The 23,780-nt window shown below is 36.6% G+C and overlaps 1 long non-coding RNA gene across 5 annotated transcripts in view; it reads left to right on the top strand.

Annotated features, from left to right (window-relative positions):
- Positions 1 to 23,780, top strand: part of LOC134143369 (uncharacterized) — a 40,419-nt gene that overhangs the window by 1,460 nt on the left and 15,179 nt on the right. For 2 of the 5 annotated variants that reach the window (XR_009959092.1, XR_009959091.1), the window contains 3 exons: positions 18,150 to 18,223; positions 21,580 to 21,762; positions 23,549 to 23,630. This is a non-coding gene — a long non-coding RNA (uncharacterized LOC134143369). Of the gene's footprint in view, positions 1 to 18,149; positions 18,224 to 20,412; positions 20,673 to 21,579; positions 21,763 to 23,548; positions 23,631 to 23,780 lie in introns of those variants that run through there. The other 3 variants (XR_009959093.1, XR_009959095.1, XR_009959094.1) reach the window with 3 other exon arrangements.

Below are 23,780 nucleotides of genomic sequence, written 5' to 3'. Positions count from 1 at the left end.
CCCCCCGCGGCCCCAGCCTCCGCGCCCGCCGCAGCATCCTCGCCCGCCGCAGCCCCAGGCACCTTGCTGCCGCTCGGGGACGAGGAGCAGCAGCTTTGCCCTCAGGTTTCCGCACAGCATGGGAAGCAAGGTGCATCTCCCGCGAAAGGGGGCTTGGGGATTTTTTTTATGACCTTTTGTTACACTCGAAAGTTACATGCAGGGGATGGAGGGGGCAAGATCCAAGCCTCATAGGGGCAAAGAAATTATCTTCAGATGTAAGCTGCACTGTACATCTCTCAGAGCCAGATGTGCCAAGCCTCACTCCCCAGACCTGATTTACACAGCGCTGCTCGAAAAAAAATTAACTTCGGCCATGGCACTGACTAGTAAGATGGCTTCTTTTATTTTGAAGTAGCACCAGCTACAAATCTCTAGGGATATTTTATAATGATAAACGTTATTGTTTATCATGCCATACTTTTTTTTCCATAATGTTTGAATGACCTTGAAGCACAATATCATTCATATTTGTGCAAAGTTAATCTTAACAAACAATCAGGAACAGAGCTCTCGTATGCTGGATGCTTTGGAACAACCCTGACCTTTCATTACTGCATATCCTAAGAGCTAAGTCGTATGGGGAAAGCAGGGAATCGAGCAAGGCACCTGCAAAAGCACAACCCGAAATGCATTTTTAAACTTGTGCTAAAATGGCTTCTGAATCACGGAAAACAAGGAAAACTGAGGGGCTACAAGACAAAATCTAGAGCCTGCTGCCAAAATTCACTTTGGTACATGCAGGATCCTAAGTTAATTTACACAGCCCCATATCGACCTTACATAGTCGGCACTGCTTAAACTCAAACTTCCAAAAACGGTAAATTCCCACTGAAAGAAACTGAATCAGCCAAAAGTATAATCAGCTTTTCAGGGAAGTAAAAGACCACTGAACCATGTTTCCAGTTGCATTTCTTTGTTCCTCTGCAAGTAACTGCTTTCTGATACTAGGAGTAACCAGGAGGGCCGCTACTGTTTATGAGTATTTAAAATAAAAAGCTTGATTCAATATAGGAAAAGATTACACATTTTACTTCACAGTGCAACCACTAAAAGGTTAAAGTCGATTCACAGTTCCTGTTGAAGTTTTTTCTTTAGCAGATAGTGCCTATCAAGATGGTCTTTCTCTTTGCCTATTACACCCTGAGAGCCAGAAATGTGGCAGCATTTATATGATGATATAGTCCTGCTCATTCCTCAATATTAAGATTACTATCAACAAAATCATATTTTAAGCAACACATTCACAGAGTTAATGAAAATTTAAATGAAAAGATACATATGCAACACAATGCACAATAAAATGAGATATCCTGTAAGTACACAAAGTATGCAAAAACTAGTGGAGAAGATCTTTTCAGGGTCTAAACCTAACGAAACACAAGAACAATACTTGGTGCAGATCACATATATATTCAGAGTATACTACAAACCAGAATAAGGTCTTTTACTAAAGTTAATTGAAATTTTCTGGTGAGTGAGGATTGCATATTTAGGCCTTAAGTTACTAACACCTATTCTGATGTAAATAAGGACATTTAGATACACTTTGTCAAATCACCAGAAGTGTTTTCTCCTTCAGGTATGTTATTACTGAGGTGATGTATCATATGAATATTTGCACTTCTAAATCAGGCATGTGAGGATAGGAGTGTATTGATAATGAAACCTAAAGCATGAACTTTTGCTTATATTTAGAAATGCTGGAAAACAGGCAGAGAAGATTCTCAGTCCACACTAGCTAGAACACAAGCAGGCCTGGAAGCAGAGCTGTTAATTGTAAATTCTTCCTACAGATCAGAATTTTAAGTCTTCTAAAAGGAGAAGTCCACTCTCGAAGAGAAAGCAACATTAAATCTGAACATAAAATAATCCTTAAGGGTGTGAATGTAGGTACACAAACAGAGCTGTATTTAATCTCCTCAAGGGATTTTTATAGAAAACATTTAAGATGAAAATATATTTGTTTCTTTAACACTAACTTCTAATATCACCTCCTTGCCCCAACAGATTTTCTCTAATTGGTGTGATGTATATGGATTTTTCAGATGTATTTTGTTTTAGCTTCCATAAAATAAGAGGTACAGATAAAAAGCTGTGCTACACCACAGTAGATGGACAGTATTCACAATGCAGCAATATATGCATATATTGAAGTGAACAATAATTTCCTTCTTGTACGAACATTTTGATTTAGAGAAACATATTGTTTTGTGTAAAGAAGGTGGTAGATAATTAACAGTATTCACTTAATCTAATTATAGGCCTCTGAGGCAAAAAGCTGACACTTTTCATTGTGGTATATACAGAGAAGTTAATTGAAAAAACATTGCAGCCACAAGGCATAACATGCTCATCGTATATTTGATACTAATTCTTTTTTCAAAAATTCAGATGAATCTGATGCTCACTAAAGATAAGGATAATTTTACTCACTAGAGTAAGGCAAATTCTGTGTAAGCTTGTTATGCAATGCTACAGTGCACTGCAATATCTCTGCAATTCAAGAACTAACCACAGACAACTTAATTTGCCAAATTGCGAGATGGTTTTGTAATGTACACAAGTATCTATTACAAATTAAGAAAAGATTGAACACATTTTTAGCTGGGACGTAGGTCAGAATTTGAACAGAGATCTGCTTCAAGAAGTGATAGGTCAGTCTGTCAACTCTTAGCTCCATTTAACCCCCTTGACAAGAATTTTTAGGAGGAACCAAGTAATAACAGCAACCGTAACATTAGGAATTGTTTATTAGGACTGTCATTTGTGTTTTTAAGCTATCAATATTAAAAACAGATAAATACACATCAAATCAACACTTGCAGCTCCCAATTATATCCAAATAAGTGTATAATAGACCACTTACAGTTTATGAATAACTTTTCCTACCACAAGATACACCAGATACACATCTTGTGACAGTACTCCTACTTTCATTCTCAAAAGGAAAGTAAAGCAGCTCAGCTCTGCAAAACTTGTCTTTCAGTTGAAAGGCAATATAACAGTCCAGCTCTGCTGGTTGTGGGGAAAGAGTTTGCCATTTATACTAAAGAAATTCAAATTTCCAAACTGAATCATCATGATACCCCTTTCCCCCCCCCCCCCCCAAAACATACACACTTCATGATTGGAACAGGAAAATTCTCGGGTGTTTCTATAGTTCTAGCAGTCACCCTCTAGGAGACCTCCCACGCCACCTCCTGCTTCTGCACTCCTCTGCTTTTTAGTCAAGTGACCTCCATTTCTGCTCTGCCTGCACGCATGCAGAGGGACCAGAGCACAGCCAGCCATCTCCCTCGCTCTCTTCTGAGGTCTCCAGTGCAGCTGTTTCTAGCTGGTGGGAGAAGCAATTGCAAAGGCAGTTCTGCTCATCCCTGTGACGAAGTCTACCTAATTAGTGTGGTGATGGGGCAAACACTCTTAGATGGATGTTACACAGAAACACAGAGCATCAGCTGAGTGCAGGGCCTTGGTTTGTTCTGCCAGTGAGAGGCATTGCTGGCAGCCCTACCTATAATTTTAAAATTACTTTAAATATTTTCAAATGTATTTTGCAGAAATATTTTTTACTGTGGTTAAAAAAAAAACCTATTGCATTTCAGGCAATTAAAATGTTTGTTAACAATCAGAGGAAGCCTGAAAATTTAATGGACAGTGAGATGCAGTCTCCTTAACTCTGGAGCTCTGGCTCAAGAGTCCTAGAATATTTGACAAGGGAACTTTTTAACAACTACAACAACAAAAGTATTACTATAGAAGTTAGCCATACTGATTTCCTATTCCTATACCATTAAAGATAAGTCAAAAGCTGAACTGCTGTAATAACTCAAAAATCAGTCTGCTGTTAGCATTCATTCTGCATTCTGATTCCTTCTCTTCTTTGCTGCTCTTCAGTAATCTCCCATTAACCTGGCTCCTGCCTTCTTCCTGCTCTGTGGTTTTTTATGGTAGCTCCTAATTCTTGCTTTCACACTTGAGTTATCCATACCTCCATTCCCTGGCTCCTGTCTTCTTGCACTCTTCCCATTTTATTTACATCTCCCTGATCCTTTTCTACCATGTGCATATCCACCTCATGCTCTTCCTCTTATTTTTTTAATTATTCCCCTAGCATCTTATCTTTATCTCCATTAAGTTTATTAACCTCCTTACCTGATACCTGACTACTCTCCACTGCCTAGCCAAAACTATGTCCTCACATCATGGGGTTTTTTTTGTTCCCAATATTAAAACTTATCAAGCTGTTGCTTCCACAACTGATTTCTGTCCATGATGACAATGTCCTAGGACTAGTCTGTCTCCCTTGCATTTACAGTCTTCATCTCCTCCTTTTGCCTCTTGCCTTCTGTTCTCTCTCACACTCTGCTTTTTTTTTTCAGTCCTCCTCTCTATCTCTCTTTTTTCATCTTTGGATCCCTCCTCTTCCTCAGCAGCAATAGAGGAAAGGAAGATTAGGCACTAGGCACACAGGAGAGGTTCCCTGACTGTGCAGTAATCTCTAGGAATACAGGAGGAGAAACAGAAATTACAGGGAAATGCTATTTAGTCCCCAGTGCTTTAGGTAAGAGCATACTCAGTTGCGTTGTGCAAAAGCTGCACATGGAGTCTACATGTCATATAGCAGCTGTACCCAGAATGAGCTCTGTCAGCACAGACTGATCTTTGGAAAATTTCACTGCCAAAATCTAAGAGTTCTTAACTGATTATATGCAAACTAAGATTTTAGAGAGTCTTTTACTTCATTAAATTTGGATGCACATCTGTGAGACCAAAGCAATCACAGTGCCAGATTTCAAATTTCTGCTCAAAAGGTACATGTATGAAAAAGACCAGCGATGGTGTTACATTTCAAATTCTTTTGTAAAGGGAGATATCAACACTTCTGAATTAAGCAGCCTTCCCCCCACCCCAACATGGGCAAAATATTTTTTTTAACTTTGTTCCTGAAAATGACTACAGTGCTTTAGCTGAAAACTGCCAAAAAATTAAAACCTGGGGCAGATGCTTGGTTTGGATAATTTCAGCCCAAACAAAGTTACAAGCAACTGCAAACAAGATGTTGTTATAAAGCACAGGACAATATTAAGTAGAGTAGTTCCATGACTTTGACCTAAATGTGGAAGAATTTTTAGTGATCTGTGATAACTTTTAATAACAACTTCATGAAAATAAACAGAATGAAATTAGATACTACAGTTTCAGGTGAAGGTGTTTCCTCTGAAAATAAAGGTTCTGATCTAGAGGGCTGATTTTAAAAGGGGGAGAGAGGAGTGCACTGGGATCAAGACTGGGAGCACTGGGACTGAGTGCTGGTGTAGTATCTTTGGCAACAAAACCAGGTTGGAACACATACAGAAGTGTAGAAATAAATGATCAAAAAGTATTCCACGAAGATGAAGCTTCCCAGAGATATCAGAAGGAGAGGAAAAAAAGGGGCTGGTACTGGTGGGAGAACACAAAAGCAGCAGAATGGGATATCAAAACATTTCATTATCTCTTAAATAGCCTGGCTCTGATTCACATGCAAGAATGGATTAAAACTGTGGGGTAAACCAGCTGCCCTCTCCCTGCTCCCTTATTTTTGCAGCTTGCCATTACAGCTCCCAAGCAAGAGTAACAGAATGGCTCCTAAAGCAGCGCACATTTCACATAGCCACCTGTTTACCTTGACACAGCAAACTGCACACCACAGCAGCTCAGGAGCTGCTCGAGGAGATGGTGAATCATCCCTTCCATGGCAACAGCAAGCTATGGCAGAGCAGCAGATTAGCCAGCTGAGGAGAGGACCCACGTCAGTCACCTGAATAAAATCCTCTGTGCCTTTGTGCTAGAGATTTCAAGAGTGCAGCTTTATGGTGACGATTGCAACAGTTACCACTGAGCACTATTTGCATTTAAATTTTTAATTCCATCCCTCTGTTAAGTCCAAAAGTAACAAACCTCTTAGAGTCACAGCAGTTCTTTTAAAAGGGTAATTAACTCTCTGTTAATTTGCAAATAAATCTTTTTTTAAAAAACTATTTAATTAATTTAAAATAGCAGATCTAATGAATTCTTGATCATTTGACTGTATGTTTGTCTAAAAGATATGCTCTAACTTGAAAAGAAATTAATTCAGGAAGTCCTGTGGCCTTTGTTTTGCAGGAAGTCAGACTAGATGAAAATGGTAGTCCCTTCTGGCCACCTCTTTCAGACTTTCTTTATCTACGTTTTCTAATAGCAAAATTATATTAGTGCTTTTAATTTTATTTGCAGTTCAAATATTCTGAAATTTCATGAATAGCCCATATTTGAAAAAGTTTGGTTGTATTTAAGCAAAATTCTTAATTTTAATGAGTATGATTACATAGACTATGGTCAAAATGGTGACCTGTGGTAACATCATATGATGAAAAGTAGGAAATTAAAACTCAATTAATAATAAAAAAAATGCATTCATAAACACACACACACACACACACAATTATTTTTTGTTGCTGTTGCTGGGTATGCAAGGTTGTTTGGTTTTCTTAAAAATGCATCTGTTACTTTTAACATATTGGGATTTCTTTTAATGTTTAATATTAATGACTACAATGCTTAGTTTTGAGATCATTGAAAATTAACATAATCCACCTCATTAAAAATGACATTTTATTCTCAGCATCTCCTTCCATTTTACACAGCTTCATCTTTTTAGCTAGAAAATTCAGGCTTAAGGAGAGCAGAATAATTGGCCTGACAACATGATCTAATGAATCATAAAACAGTCTTCAAGGAGAAAAAGTAGCAGGAAGCTCCCTCATACAAGGTATTAAAAATAGACTGCACCAAGTAGTGGAATGTGTATAGTCATTATATAATGATTTTTCAGTGACAAGCATTAGGAAATATCCTCAATATATCTTTTTTTTTTTCCTTATAACACCCAATTTATTTCTCTGAAGTTTGGAGGCTCTTCATATGGATACTTCTAAGAAGTCTAAAATTACAATGTTCATTTGAATAACCTATCAATTAGCAAGCCACATAATGACACCATCTAATTGTACAATTGAAGTATGTGAATTGAATATACCATTTTTAATGGTACAATATGAAACCTATGATGGAATCCATTTTTCCCCCCAAATTTTAGGCTTGATTTATTTCTGACAATTTAATAAATTTCCACTGGAGGCATCAAAAGAGAAATCAGTTTGGGAATATATCTTAAATAATGAGAATAGTAATCATCTAGATTGCTGAGAAGTCTTTCAAGCATGTTTCAAAAAGGTTTTTCTTGTTATTCAATAGCTTTTATAAATGGAAGCTTCTCTAGGGAATTGAGAGGATTCAGAAGAGTTATAGCTAGCTTCTACAATACTGAGGAAACTATACAGTAAATTATTTTGAAGACCACCTTCCTCAGACATATCCTTAAAGGTTGAGGAGCTTTCCCAGAGGTCTAGCCTGTGGATCATCACAGTGTGAGAATATAATAAAGGAAGGAAACAAAAAAAGAGTTTTAGAAAGTCTAACTTTTGGATTGGCATAGTTCTATTGTTCCCTTGGATTATATAATATTCAGAATTGCGAATGTGCCTATACTGAGAGTATCATGAGGACAACAATACTTTCTTATCTGCTCAAAAGCTTGTCTACTTTGTCTAATTTGTCTATGAAAAGACCTTTACCACAGTCTTTAGATTTTCATGGCTACAATGAAATTATCATTAAAATTATCAACTTCAATTTATACTTCAAAGACAGCAATATTTCTTAATCTGAAGCCCCATATATCCCTCTCACTGAGGTTAGTACCTACACCACACAGTGTTTGTACTTCCTGAGTTGCCACATGCCAAGATGTGCCCAGCAGTACAGTTATAGGCAATATACATTACCCACTAATGCCAGTCAGGCAAAGTGATAGGAAGTATTATGATGGGTGAAATTCAGTCCGTATTTTGGCTTCTACTAAGAAGTTTTTTCCAATTTGTGTAATAGAGATTAAAACCCTGGAGATCTTAAACAGTCACATATCTTATTAGACAACTTGCAGTGTTGTCTAGCTTTTATGAGGTATCTTTCAAATAGTTTCTCAGTTAAAAATGCAGGAGTACTATTTGTTCCATGCTATTCTCTGTTCAGAAAAAATGATATCCAGTCAAGGCACAATCAAATAAAACACCTGATTTGTCTTTCTGCCTTACTATTCTGCAGAATGACAAAACTAAAAATCTGTACTGGATATGTGAAAAAAACCTGTACTATATTAAAAGTATTTCATTTTGGAAGAATATATAAGCAGTAAAAACAGAAGAATAGGTTGGCTTCTCGTAGAAAAGCTCTTTGATAAAATATTAAGAGACATCATAACTGGCAGTCTGAAAGAAAATGAAGTAGGACATACTGAACCAATGTTAAAAAAAATCTGCATGGGAAGAAAAAGTAATGAAGTGAGTATTAGATCTGAGACAGAAGTTCTACTTTTCAGTATGACCAACAAAATTTTTTTTAAGGAAACTGAGGTATCTCTAAGGCCATGAAACGAAAGAAAATTGACTAAAAGCATCAACAAATTAATTTGCTTATTATTCAAATGTGTTGCTATAGATTAAGTGTCTAAAAAGTAACTTATGGGTTAGTCAACACTTACATTTCTATACAGATATATATTTAAAGCTCAGTTTGCTTATAAGAGGAGAAAAACTGTTCATTTCATGCATAGTACTCAATAATGCTCCAAATCACAGCAGACTTCATCCATTTTGAGGAAAAGACATTTTAGATCAAATAGAAAATTACAAACTCTTGCTTCATTTAACTTTTCTGCAAGTAATGCTTCTCTGAGCCACTTGTGAATATTTCTGTTTATTATTAGATATATTTGCTTACTTTTCATATGAGATTTGTTGTCACTGAATATGATATTTGGGGTCAACGTTTCAAACATATTTGTAAATGAAACCTTATATTTTTGATGGATTTGAAACCTGAAGTCTTCTCTGTCCCTATCTTTCTCTGTCCTAAACAAACATGGGAAACCTTCTTCACATATTCAGAGAAGAAAATATTTCCCTATTTTTCCATTGTTATTTTGCTTGCACTTTTCCTTTTGTTCACATACCTGCATTCTCTTTGTAAAAGTAGCTGATATGTCTAAACAATAAAGTCATCTTATTTTGTTCATAAACTGGGCAAATTTGATATCATCTTTGAAAAAACAGTAAGCCACACTTGCATCAATAAAGATTCCCCTGTGGCATTTAAAGCTATACTTTTAAGGTGGAAAAGAAATTCTGAATTTTACAGTTTGCTGATTATGGAAAACAAATAGACAGTACCATCAGAGCTCAGGACAATTAACAGGACGTATTTAGAGTATTTTTAATACATTAATCTTTCCTTTTGCTTGAAGCAGCATTCCCCCTTGAGAGCAGGAGAAATTACACTGATATAACCCACTATTGCAAATTAATGGTATGGTCTGTTTCCCAAGCATTTTATTTGGCCACAGTAACCTGTTTAACTAAGACGAGTTGTCAGAGAATGACATAAAAAAGAGACCAAGTTCTAATTTTAAAGGGATGAGAGGAAACGGACGGCATTATTGTTTTTGTCCAAGTAAGGCTCTTCAAAACAGAGCAAGGGAAAATTCAGGGATTTAGCCTCAAAGTTCATGGTACTTTGGACTTTTTGCAAATGCTGACGGAGAAGAACTATGGACTAGAACAGAAGACTGAGGAAAAAAGTCAGACTTCATATTGCAAAAGAACACAAAGATATTTTTACATTCTATATACAACAGGTAAGTTTGAAATTTGGAATATAAATTCTTAGACAACAGTATCATTTTTTTCACTGCTTTGAGAACTGTTTGGGCTGGGAATAGGGACAGTTACACCTGCTTAAATCTGGGCCTTCTACTTGCAAGGCAGCAGTTACTCTCTGCATGACTACTGTACTTTACAGATAACAGTCTACTGCAAGACACCTGAGACATTAGTTCCCTATTCTAAGTCAGTGGGACTAGATTTAATCTTTTACAGCTATGTCTTGTAGCTCTGGCATTCTAGGAAGTGCTTCCAGGTGTGTACCTCTTGTCTGAGTGCACTCTTAGGTGGGCCTCTGTGATTAAGCAATCCCAGATCTTTAAACCACTGTCTCCAACTTTCCCAGCCTGCTGCTTCTTGTCATTTTCTCATGTTCCTTTAGATTTTTTCATAGCTGTATGTATTTCAGCTTTGTCTTGGGAATACAAAGGTGTAATTTCTTTTAATGAAATATATCACATCTTTCTGGAGCAAACAAAGACTAAAGGCCAATGGATAATAGATCTGGCATAATATTGGCCTCTCAAGGAATCTCTCCCTGACTGAACTCTGTTTCACTGGGAATATTTATCGTTCAGGAAGCAACACTTAAAATTTTTCTCACCATAAAAGAATGTGTTCACATCCTGTGGCTGAAAGGTGGTGTATCACCCCCTAAAAACTCTTCCATTAGTCTGATTACTATATGTAAAGATGTATCATCTTTCCCAAGAAGAAGGCAGGCATCAGCAAATACTTCTAATAGGTAATTACTCTTTCAGAAGAGGACACAAGCTCTTCAGTTACAGGAATTAGAAGACTAATAGACACAGATACAAATTTGGAATGGATAAAATACTTTGCCCAGTAAACTGAAAACAGGCAGTTCCCATTGTTAGCATGTCTTAGGGACAACTTATTTTCAGAGAGCCACCTCTCATAATTTTAGATTCCAGAGAAATATATCTCCAAGAATCTCAGGGATTCCTTTTGCTAAATCAACCTTGAGGAAAATAAAATATCTGTTTAATTCTATCTCTTCCTTTTCTGTCTCCCCTCATACCCTTTTTGAGAAGCCAGGACCATCAGTGACATTCACTCTGCAGACTGTGCTCCCTCCCTGCCAACTTGCCCGGCCTGCACACAGTGTGCACTAGGGCAGGAGGAAAGCTCCTTGAAGGGACTTGACACAACCTCATTCTAAGCATTTACTCAAAAATACTAATCTAACTCTTCGTACAAGATACCCTCCATTTATTAGGAGCAAAGACAGCAGAGAACTAATGCACTTTTTCTATTATTCAAACCTGCTGCTAACAATGAAGAAGATGATGTCATTCCCTGGATGTGACAAAGGACTAATATTATATGCAGTAAAAACAATGAGTCAACAGTTTCTATGCCCTTGAGGTCAAAGCATTCAACAGTTTTGAAAGTAGACTCTTTGCTTTGTACATGGAGCTTGTAGCTGTATATTAATACAAAATGTGTAAAATCAAGATATAGCTAAAGCAGAAAGCACGGGTTTTGAGTTTTAATCAAAGTTTTAAAAGCAAGCTAAAAGGCCAATTGAAATATTTTATAAAATAAACTAAATGACACTGATTTTACTCAAACATGATAAATATAATGTTGCAAAACATTCTTTTTAAAAAATACTTTACCTATATTAAGTTATCATTTGTAGGATCTTGAGAGGCACTTGGCAAACACAATTCCCAGTAACATTAATAGGAACTGTGAGTATTAATGCAGTAACTGAATAATATGAAATGTTTTGGAGATATTTTGTAATGGTCCGAAAGATAAGAAAGACCTTTAACACGGAAATATGTTTTGAGAGACAACAGAAAGCAAGGATTCTAACAACCAAAGTCTCTTTTTTGTTTCCTAGATTTTCTGGAATATACAGGGTATGGACCAGATCCTGGCCATCTTTAACCACAAATGCATCTTGCTCAGCCTAATGCAAGAAATGCCTAACATTGACAGAACTCTTTTCATCATTAAATCTAAAATCATCATGGAAGATTGTTATCTTTCACATGAGGACAGCTAAACTGAAGCACAGAAAAGTGACAGCTCAAGGTCATTTAAAAGTCGAGAGAATTTGGAATAGAACCCAGATTTCCCAATCCCAGTCCAACACTCTGCCCACTAGGCTTCTTTGCCTCTCTGAGTGTCCGTTCAGTTCATCTGCTTTTCAAATCTAGATATAATTTAACATATTTTAAAAGTTTTAAGTTCATCATGCTGTTGCCTATAATTAGTTTGCAGAAGAATACACTATGATCAAATCCAAGGGAATTTTAGGCCAATTGTACCTCCATTCCTGGCATCTTTGCAGACCAAATGTAGTGATAAGAGAGCAAATTGGATTACATTTAGCTGTGTTTCTATGTAGGAAGAAATAACATTTTGTCTGCAATGATGCTAGATGACAGTATTTTGAAAGAAAACTAGTTTTAGTTTGGAATAAACAGGATTCTGCATCTTGACAAATGACTGAAATTAGACCTTAGAGACTGAATCCCTAGAGATTTGTTCTGGCAAACTGACAAAGAGCTGGACAAAGTTTCAGTTTAGCTGACTACTTTATTGTGTCACCTAAAATAACTGTTTGCAAATATATTCAGACATAATTTGTATAGTAGATCCCAGCCCAAGTCATTATTTTGCCAAAAGAGAGAAAAGTGTAGTGTTAGGCTAGTTATTCACTATTCTTACAGCTTTACAAAAGAAGTAAATGCAAAAGGCATGGCACAATGGGATCTTTAAAAGTCTGTGACTTCTAATGCTTAAAATTCTCTTCTCTTTTAGATATTTAACCCATACGTAAAGGCCTAAAGATATCTAAGCTGTTTTAGAATTAGATCATACCACTCGGGCAAAACGAGGAAGCTTTTGAATCATCTAATAGTCATAATCATTCTGAGGCTCAGGATGTTTCCTTGCAAGCTACAGAACTCATAAGATTTTAATAATGAGAATACTTTTTAGTGGATTTCACTTAACACATATGTATTTATACTAAGATTTCAAGGATAAGTTGCTATCATAAATGCAAATAAAGTTAGACACACAAGAGACATGACAAAATGAAGAGCATAAAATAATTATGTCTGAAGTATAACTTTGTTATTGCAAACTGTTACAAACTATTATTTTAAGATTGAACCCTACTGTGATCCACTGAAGTAAATCACATTTTTGCCACTGATTACAATAGGAGACTTATTTGTCCAACTGTGATGTCATGAAACAGAATTTCCGCTGGATACCTCTAGCTAATTACAAAATTGTATTTCATGCAGTGTTTGGAATTTGCATTTACATTGTAATTGATCCACCATACTGATGATTAAGAAAGGATACAATGATTCTGATATCATGTAAAAGAGTGATGAAATATACTTCCCATGTGAAATCAGAGACAAACATGATTTTTTTTTTCTAAAGTTGTGAGATTGCATGCAACATCTCTTACTGCTTTAATAAAAGCCAAAAGCTGAAGGTAGTAAAGAATGATTCACATATTCTGCAGTCTGTTACATTTACTGTTCAAAAAACACATGTATTTGTTTCTCTCCCACGACTCACAAATAAAAATATATGTAATTATATTATAAGTAGTATTATTGGTCAGTTAACTATTTAATAAGCAGATTAATCAAAGAAAAAATAAACATAATGGCTCATATCCTAGTGTATTTCAAGTAGGGATCTTTATCTGACCTTTGCTTTTAAAGCCTTAATCCCAGCAACAGACTTAAAAAAAAAAAAAAAAAAAAAAAAAAAAAAAAAACTTGCAGAACATTAAGGACTCTAAGAACTTTTGAAGCTGTTCATTTGTTAACCAGGATACTACAAGTTTAAACTAACCAATTCAGGAAAAAAATTAATATCATATTTAAATTAAATACGTCTTCAAATTATCTGGTAAATCATAGCTTACATTAATAGTTGACTCTTCCAAAAGACAGTATTATAATGAAATCACAACAAAAGCCAAGGCATATTAATGTTAATTTAGAGCCATCAGTCACCCTATTTTTTCAAAATTCTGCTAATATGAGATTTGACAAAACCAAAACTAAAGCTTTATTCAATGCTAGTTTGACTATCAGCACGAAACATTCTGGTCAGTAGCATTTATAAATTTATAATGACAAATGCATCCTTAATGTTAAATAATACAGATGGAAAATAATTTTAAAAACTTTTTACAAAAACTTGAAACAACTTATCAGTCTAACAGGCTATTTTGTGCATGTGTGTATCATATCATCATTCAATATGCCAATAGGCCAATCCTCAATTGTACGTTGCAGTGCCCCACTCATAACATAATCAATTTACACAATACAGCATGATATTATTGATCTGAAACTTAAAGGATTACAATCAGGAAAAATATTAAATAACATCAACTATAATTCTGAATTTACATGGCAATACAATTTATATCACCAGCAGTACGGATATATATTTACAGTTTTTTGATTTGATAATTTGATTCAGAGTTCTACTGTTACTTTTCATTTATTAATACAGGAAAGAGACTTTCATGATTAAAAAAAAAAAAGAAAGAAAGAAAAAAAGCTTAGCTGGAAGGTTTTTTGCGAGGACATCATATACTCTTCTTTAATTATTCCACAAAGTTAAGACCTTTTCTTGCCTCTCTCTCCAGTAAGTTTCTGTTGTTGAGAGGAACAAGCGCGGAAACTTTATATCAATTTTTATCTATTCTCTCTAGTGAATCAAAGTAAGAAATAATACATAGAACATGTTAGTTATGAGCCCTGAAAACTGCTCACAGAGAAGAGGCTGGCCTACAAAATCTGATGGATATTCCCTTCTTTGTCTAGGTAGAACCATATCGCCCTTCTGGGAGGGAACTCTCCTTGGAAGACCCTTGGTTTGTTCAGTCATTCTCCCAAGCACATATAAAAGCCCAAAGCCTACACTTTTAACGGGAACTGGTGAGAGAGCCTCTGAGCAGGGCCTCATCATACATTATCGCTAGCTGTAGAACTGTGGATGAACCCAAATGCCACATCCCAGGACAAGAAGCAGGAAAGGACACATCTTTTCAAGTCAAGGCTGTTAGTGAAGGCAAAATAGGCTTGGAGCCAATCTGACACTGAATTATAACATTAGGCTGGGGACACGGGGTGGAGAATGGGCCTGTTCCTGAACCTTAACACTGGATAAACAGGCAGCAAGCAACCTCAGGTAAATGGGTACGTCGGACTTTCTTATTGAGATGAAGAAATAGGGCAAGATTTTAGATGGGCACAGGACCTGAAGCCATACACAGCCTGTCCTACTCATCATTCTGCTAAACACCCCATCTCAATGCCAGGAGGTAAATTTGAATACAGCTGAGTCTTCATGAAAAAAGTGAGATTTATGTCATTAACTTCTTTATAATTGATTACTTATCTAAATTTGAACTAAGCCTTTTACGATCAATGATGTGTCATAAAGCAACAAAGATTCTTCCTGGGCCAAGGTGGTTCATCATGACAGGTGTGTTCATCATGACAAGCCCTAGTTATTGCTTGTCTCTCCTACACTTGCTGCCTTTTTTGTAAAGATGCCAAACAATTCCATATTGTTGTCCTTAAATGTGTTCACTGTTGACCTCTAATTTTCTTTCTAAATACACACACACAAATCAATCTATATATCTATCTACCTATCTATTTATATCAGTAAGATGAAACTATTCGCTCCTCGCAGCCTTCTGCATAGCTACAGTTTTATAGCATTCTCCTTGACAGACCTGAGTACTACAGGTTTGGTGCCACTGTGATAAGTTATGTTGATCTTTCCTGTGTTTTCAGATGGAAACGTACTGTCTCCTTCCTGACCTTCATTTGCAGTCCACGCTTATAAAATATATTTTTAAAGTGACTAAGAATAAAAGATTTGATTTATGTGCATTTATTACTAAATGCTGGTTATAGGCCCTCCCATAATTAGCCAGCTTTTTCCTAAAAATTTTGCAAAGTATTAATTAGGAAATTACGTTTTTGCTCTTGCAAATGCCGTAGTATGTGTTTAAACAAGAGTGGATGTTATCACTTCTAATGTGCTTATATGCATTTCCTGTGCTTAGATATAGCCTAGTAATAATAATACCACAATTACCAGAAAGTATAATCTATAGTATAGTCCTGTGTAAATCAACATGTAGCTGAATGAGTTACACACATCCTGTAGGATACCACTGCCATTCTAAATTGTTTCCTGTTAACACTGTGCATCTGTAGTATGATTGCTGAACTGTGCTCAGTGTGACTCTTAATTTACCATGCTGACAGTTACCATTCTACAAATATTAAATGGGATATAGACATAAATATATAGTTACAAATCTAAAGCATAGTTTATTCACAATAGCCTGAACAGGAAACCAGAAAAAAACTGACCTTGAGATGAAATAGTTTTGGTGTTTTAAAAATACTTACAGGATTTTCAGTATGAATGCAAAACCATTGCAAATATATAAAATGCAAGTACAAAGTTCAGGATTTCAATTTGTTAAAACTGAAAAACATAGTTGTTAGATTATTGATATAATGCATACCTGGGTTTTATATGCAGGAAATCTGTATCTATAATCTCAGATGCTCTACCATTTCCTGCAGAACAGAGTATCTTTTCTTCTCTATGTATGCATCTTCAAGTCAACACCTGAAAAATAATCATTTTCAAAACTAATTTTATATAGTTAGATAGAAAAAGCAACATATAAACTAAAACAGAAATATGTCACTATAATTGCAAGATACATTGCTATCATACTTAGAATAATTTTACAGGATTTATTTAACAGAGTGTCGCTGTCATTTGGACTAACCGAATCAGAAATTAGCTAACCTGTTCAATGAATTTGCACATTTAGTAAATTTTCCAATTCTGATTTTTCCAGATAGATTTTAAAACCAAATCAATACAAAGGTTTTAGATATCCAAAACTACTGTAAAATGTAACTATTGTGATCCTTTAAATAGGGGTCTATGTCATTTAACATATCTCCTATCAAAATTTTAGTATATTTTAAAACAATAAAGCAATTTAGAGAAAATATATTATATGAAAACAATTATCTTTCTGATACAATTCTACTACACTGAAACAATTCTAACAATAATAATGCCAGTCAACGCACAACTATTTTTGTCTAAAACGTATTTTTAAAATAGCCTTTTTAAGTAGTCCCTTTTTCTTTGAACTTCAGCTTTTCTGTGATATGTTAAGCCTGCTAGAAAACAAAGAAGCCATTCAGCTCTACAACAAAGTACTTGCAGGATAAGGTTTTATTGTCTTTTCTGCACTGGCCAGTTGATTCCTATGGTCATTTTATGTTTGCTGCTATTCTTTTTTTCTTTTTTTTTTTCTTTCTTTCTCTGGTCTGATCTTGTATAAAAAGATGCTTAGAGATCTGATCACCTCTACTAAAAACAGTTTGGGATGGCTGCCCTTTTAACAATGATTGAATAAAAGAGACTAAAACTAAATTTGCCTGCATATACTAATGCAGCTGATCTCATATTATGTCGCTCCCTAAGAAGTTAATACTAATTTAGGACTAATAGTTATCTGTTCATTAATATGTAATAGGATAAGGGGAAGCCTGGCTATTAAAAACATTGAAAAATTCGATATAATATCTTACGGATATTCTAGGGTGACTGCACAAAATCTGAATCAGCTAAGGAAAGGCTGTACAGCTTTTCTGGATTCAAGCTGACTCCTATGGTACTGCTTAAGTGCCACAGAAGTACACCTCCTTATGCTCTTGATTAAGTGATGATTTGCTAATTTGGGTACAGTGATGGATCTGAGCTGTCCCTGCCCACTGTGGAGCTGTATACCTGATATCAAGTCCTCTGAAAACATGCAATATAAGGAAAAAATAGCAAAGAGGCACTGGAAACTGCAGCTGGATTGACAAAGGGCCCAAACTAGCAAATCTGTCTGCCCTCCTGTTGACTCTGCATATAGCTCTCAAGTGCCTTTGCACTGCAGTTCCCTAGTCCCCAGCTCCAAGCACACCATGCCGAGACCCTGGACAGGTAATACACATTTGGCCTGCACACACATGCCTAAATAGCTCTGCACAAATGGTGCTGTTATCACTCCTGTGCTTAAGCTAGGCCTAGAAGCAATACAGCCACATCTGTGGGGCATCGTATTTGCACTAATAACCCTGCTGGAGAATATGAATTCTGCTGGTCTTTATCTCTCTGAATCTATCTCTTCACTCCTCATTATTTTGTCTACTTAATCCTGATCTCACTCGTCATTTTCATACACAGTGTTCAACAGTTACAGATACACAGATGTCTCTCCTGCTCAGAGAGGAGACAGACCCATCCTTGCTTACAATCTAGTAAGTATGAATGATTTAAAAAGAAACTTCCAAATCTGTACTGTCATCTGAAATGCAGATGACAGTACATTTACAAAATATGTATGCACTTTTTAATGATACACACACTTTAGTCAGTTACAAAGAGCAGGTAGAATTATCAAATTATGTCTTATTTACTGCTAACTTTTTAGCACCACCTTGTGGACATTACTAAATGAAATAAAAAGTTGAAAAGCAACCAAAATAGTGCAGTCATTTTGAAAAAAAATGAATTAATATTCACAGAGATTTGTTAAATTTGAGTAAAATAACTACATTACAAATGTAATCCCTAAAAAAATATGAAATAAAGTATATAATAAATGTTGTCTTCAGTGCACTCAGATGTCTTCTCCATGGTTTTCACCAGCTCTTCTGAACATCAGCCAAAAAGAGTGGTAGCCCTCAAAACTATTTTTGTTCCTTCTTGATTGATTAACTAGCAGTGTTTGAACCCTAACTCTATTACTGCTGTGTAAACAGGCCTTAACTTGTGTGAGTATCCCAAGCAACAGGACATTCAAAAATCAGAATTATAATACTGCAGACATGAAGTAGGACACCTCAGGTACTACTCTGTAGATGTAAACTTGAAAGTGAGAGTAGTTTCCAAGACATACTTTGAAGAAAAATAATCTCTGATGGAGATGAATGTGGACTTTTTAAATGCTTGCTTGCTTAAAAACAAAAAATAGCAGATTAAACTAATGGATTCCATTGTCTTGGCAATTACATCTCCAGAAATTACCTCCAATGCTTGAGATAAAACACTGATAACAGTAACACTGTGTTAACTGATATATGGGCAAATCAGTAAAGCAGAAAAGTGCTAGAATTTTAAACAAAATGAGAAACTTAAGTTCTGGCTAGCACACAACCATCTTGTGGATGCCTACATGAAAAAAGATTTGGAAGTATAATATTAACATTGAATTGTATTTTTTTTTCTATTCTTGTATCTTCTAGAAGTAACTGCATACAACTTTTTATTTACATAAAATATAGGTGGAGGGGGAGATGACAATTTGAACCCGTTTGGATTGTCAGCTGACTTTGCTGAACTCTGCCTTTGGAGCTCGCAGGAATAAGAGCAGCTTTTATGTCTCTAGCACAGTATTGGGATGCAGACCCCTCACTTCGTGCCTCTTCTTCAAAGATGGTTTTAGTAGATATGAATGCTGTTCTAGATAGTTCACTCCCTTGCGCATTTCTATTTCTAGCTTAACTCTTTGACAAATACGTAACTACTGAAGTAAGGCACACAAACTCTTCAAAGAAGGTTTTCTTGAAGCAGTTGCATGACAAACATAAGAGCATCGCTCAGCTTTCCCCACTCCTTGGAGCTTTCTGGAGAGTTTGCCTCCAGCTGAGAAAACTTCTTTTAAGCAGTTGCCTCCGTTAAATTCTTTTCTCTCTGCTAGACTGTATTGCGTCTTAAAATAAGCTTGCAGAAGTTTCTCCCTTCTCATCTCTTCTGGATTTTTGTACACGCACAAACTCTTCCCAATTAATTGTTGTAGTGGATGGAATAAGCAGTAAATCATGCTTTTGTTGAACAGCAATTGGGGCTACCAACCAGTTGTCCGTTTTATGCCCTGTTTCTGACTAAAATGGACCATTACAGGGAGAAAAAAAAAAAAAAAAAAAAAAAAAAACAGAGTTCGCTAAATTGAATGAAATGAATACACAAAGCCAACGAACTCTGACAGGGGCGCTCACCTGGCAGCATGGGGAACGTCTAGTTGATCTAGCCTCCAATAAAGCCAGGGCAAAGCACTCTTCAGGAGAAACCAAGCGCAGAAAGCCTCAAGCTGACTAAAATCACAGGCAAAACGCCAGGGAGAGCGAGATCGTGGGGCCGAGGCGGGCACAGCCCCGCTCGCTTGGGCAGCGGCGCGCACCTGAAACGAAGGAAGGGGGCGAGGCGAGGCCGTTAACGGTCGCGGGTGGATGTCCGCGAGGGAGCCCTGAGGGGAGAAGCAGGCCGAGCGTTAGCAACCAGCCTTCCCGCGCCCTCGGGAGCGGGTAAGAGCAGGTGGAGGGCGGAGCCCTCTCCCGCCGGCGAGGGACGCTCGAGGAGCGGCAGCGCGCCCGCCCCGCCATGACCCGCCTCCGCCTCCGCCTCCGCCTCCTCCTCCTCCTCCTCCTCCTCCTCCCCCCTGAGGCAAGGTGCCGCCTCCTCCCTGCTCACGGGGGTTTTCTGCCCCCAAACGCATCGGCGCGGCGAGGCCGCCCTCCTCGGCCTCACGGCGGAGCTCTGCCCTGTGTGGCGCCGGGCTGCGAGACCACCCCGTGGCGGTGTCCCCCCACCACACACACGCACACCCGGCCCGGCCCGTCGCCATTTTCCTGCCTCTCAGCATCAAGGAGGGTTGTCCACTGCGGTGCTACGACCCTGAAATGCCGCACACTTCCAAAGCTAAGATCTGTAAGCACTGGGGCAGAGATAACAAAAATAAGTTGTTTATTATTAAGTAGGGCAATGCGAATGTCTATGGAATGGATGAGATTAACCAGCCTGAACTAGACTGCGAAGAATATTAAGCAGAGGTGGTGTGGCATATGAAGCGTCAACAGTGCAGGCATAAAAATAGGTGTTTACAGGTCACGTACCATTACTAGACCAGTTACAGTAATTCTGTTCTGTAGTAAAGAATGGAAATTGCAGCTGACCTGAGGAAAAGACTGATACCACGGGAAACATTTTGGAGTGATCATAGGTACTAAAATACATCTTTTGAACTACTATAGCTATCTATATATCAGTGGGGGAGGCAAACTTTTAACATAAATAGATCTGCTAAAATTCCTGGAATTCCAGCCAGTGGAATGCTGGTATGGAATTGTCCTGGTATAATTGGCCTTTTAAAAATACAGAATTACAGAAATCCATACAGTCCAGTTCGGTCAGTTAAATGCAATCGCTAGTACCAGTTTTCAGCAAGGAAACAGCTACTTGATAATTATCGCGAATGGTATCTATGTGGGCAGCTATCAGTAGAGGAAAGAACAAGAGGACACAAGATCCCCTGGCAAAAGTAGAATGGAGGAGAACTTGGAAAGAGCATTCCTGACTGAGGCAGCTTTTATATTACTAGTACGTTATATGTGGACCCTATGGAAAGCTGGTAACATAATAAAACCCATAAATTTAACAAGATGAGATAAAATTAATATCTTTAATGATGCAAAAATTATAATGTGTTGCAGTAGTCTTCGAAGATAATCAAATTAGAAAGAATATGCTATTTTAGGAATACAGTTGGAATGTAAATTCAGAGGTATACCTGAGGAGGGGAAGTGCCTATTTGCTACATTTGCGTTTTGTATTTCAGATTCCAGTCCTGGAGAACAGGGAGTGGAACAGTGCGTTACCAGAGCCATATTTGGTACCGAGCTCTATGTTACTGCAGCTACACTTCTTATGGGAAAAAAAAGACAAGAAGAACCAGAATAGTATTCAGAAGAGAAACTGAGGGAGAGAGAAAATTCCATTCTCAAAACAGCAAAAATAAGATGTAAGATCTCCTCACAGTGAGCTGGCTTCTTCCTGGTAGCTCATATAAATTTAGCCACTGAAGCCTGTACAGAGGAATCTGGTTTAATCTAGAATTGTGTTTTATTCATTTTTTTTTCTCTTACGCAACATTTATTCAAATTTATAATGAAGAATTTGACACTTTGATTTACCAGAATAAAACTCTTCAGTTTGCCTAACATTTATTAGGGCCTTACAAATCTGAGAGATCCGATGTGCTTTTACTTCTTTGTGGGGGATAATGAATGGAAAAAGCAGTATTGCTGACACCATTATGATTTTCTACAATAGAAGACAAGTATAGAAGTTCCCATAGCTACAAGACTCATTTTGGGAATGGGCAGTCAGGGAAGCAAATTCCTCTGCAATGGAATTTGCAGATTACCCAGGAGTTGTGGGTAACTGGTTCTTGGGGACTTTACTCAAATGGATTCCACAACATACATTCTTCCCTATTTTTACAATAATACATCTTTGGTAAGGGAAGTAAAAGAACATTGTTTTCGCCCACTGCTTCATAATCTTAGAGGAAGAGGGATGAAGTAAAGAGTTAAGGCCTGAAGACTGTTGACTGAGAATCATCTGCTTTGTATGTTTTGAACCAAGAAAGAAACCTGTTTGGACAAGAAAATTCAGTGTCACAATTCAAAGTAAACTCTTCGGTAAACAGTATTTTTTATATTTTTTATAATAATGTTCAGTGTTAAGGAAGTTACCAGCTGAAAAATGAAGATTGAAGTGGATTAGAGGAATGAGATTAAATACCTAAAGCAGCTTCAGAAGCAGTCCATTCCATAATAATGTAACCCTGAAACAGATTGTGGAGAAAGATCAGAATATCCCTCAAGATATATTTTTAAGAAGTTATCTTATTAAAATGTCCTGTCATGCAATTGGTATAAAGTCTATATTATAAAACACTGGAAAACCATCTTTATGAAAAATAGCTAGACCTACACAGGGACAGTTAGGCCAGAACAACTTTGGAATTAACCAAAGAAAGTTTGAGCAGAAAATAACATACTTTATAAAGGAAACACTTCCGTTAATGATGTGAAGAGATAAGATGTCATACTTGTTTGCCTTCCTGACCGTATGAAATTTACCATGTAAAACAGAATAGTCTGAACACAAGGGATGCTGTTATATACAATAATATTATTTTCACATTGAACTCTTTCTTGTTTATGTAGATATTTTGGACCATTTATCCTCCATTCTAGCTGCAGGCGCTACTACTGTTGGCCTTTCCTTCAGGAATAGCAATGTTTTACCTGTTTTATATTAAAAAAATGGAGTAATTTTTTTCCCCTTGAATATCTCATAAAATTAAAATAAGACATTTTTAAAAATGACAATTACAATACAATTTTGAAAATACAGATTTTTTTAGAATTGCTTCTTAAAAAATCAGTTGTTTTATTTTGTTTATTCTTCAATAAGGAAATATTTGCTAAATCTCAAAAAGATGAGGCAACTTATGCTGGTAAAACTGTTGTCTTTTAGTATCTTTACACAGGAAATATTACAGTTTATTTTACTTTTTGTGCTCATTAATTCCAAGTGTATTGTTTGGAAAAACTAAAGGGGCTGTAAACTCTTTGTGAATATCCTTAGAGATTGACTATTAAGATTATTTTTAATTTAACTTGATTATTTGTCTCAAATAAAATGAGGCATTTGCTATTCTTTATACTGAGTGTATTCTAGAAAGGACAAACTAGATTATCCTTCTTACATGCCATCAACATAACTTTGTTCCACAGTTACACTACTGCAGCCTTATTCATGACACTGGAACTATTCAGATGGAAGTTTTCATCACAAAAATTGCAGCAGCAGTCACAGGTAAGTAAAACTGGGATGAGTGACATGAAAGAGACTGTATGAAATATAGTGTTATATTGAACTCTGTTTGCAAAAATATATATATGTGATAAAAATAACCTTGTGTTTTCATAAAAGTACTTTGTCCAGAGACTTAGAACTTCCTTGATT

The sequence above is a fragment of the Rhea pennata genome, chromosome 8, assembly GCF_028389875.1.
Source record: "Rhea pennata isolate bPtePen1 chromosome 8, bPtePen1.pri, whole genome shotgun sequence".
Taxonomy (NCBI): Eukaryota; Metazoa; Chordata; class Aves; order Rheiformes; family Rheidae; genus Rhea; species Rhea pennata.
Note: the sequence above shows the minus strand (reverse complement) of the source record. Positions and strands in the feature narration are given on the sequence as shown.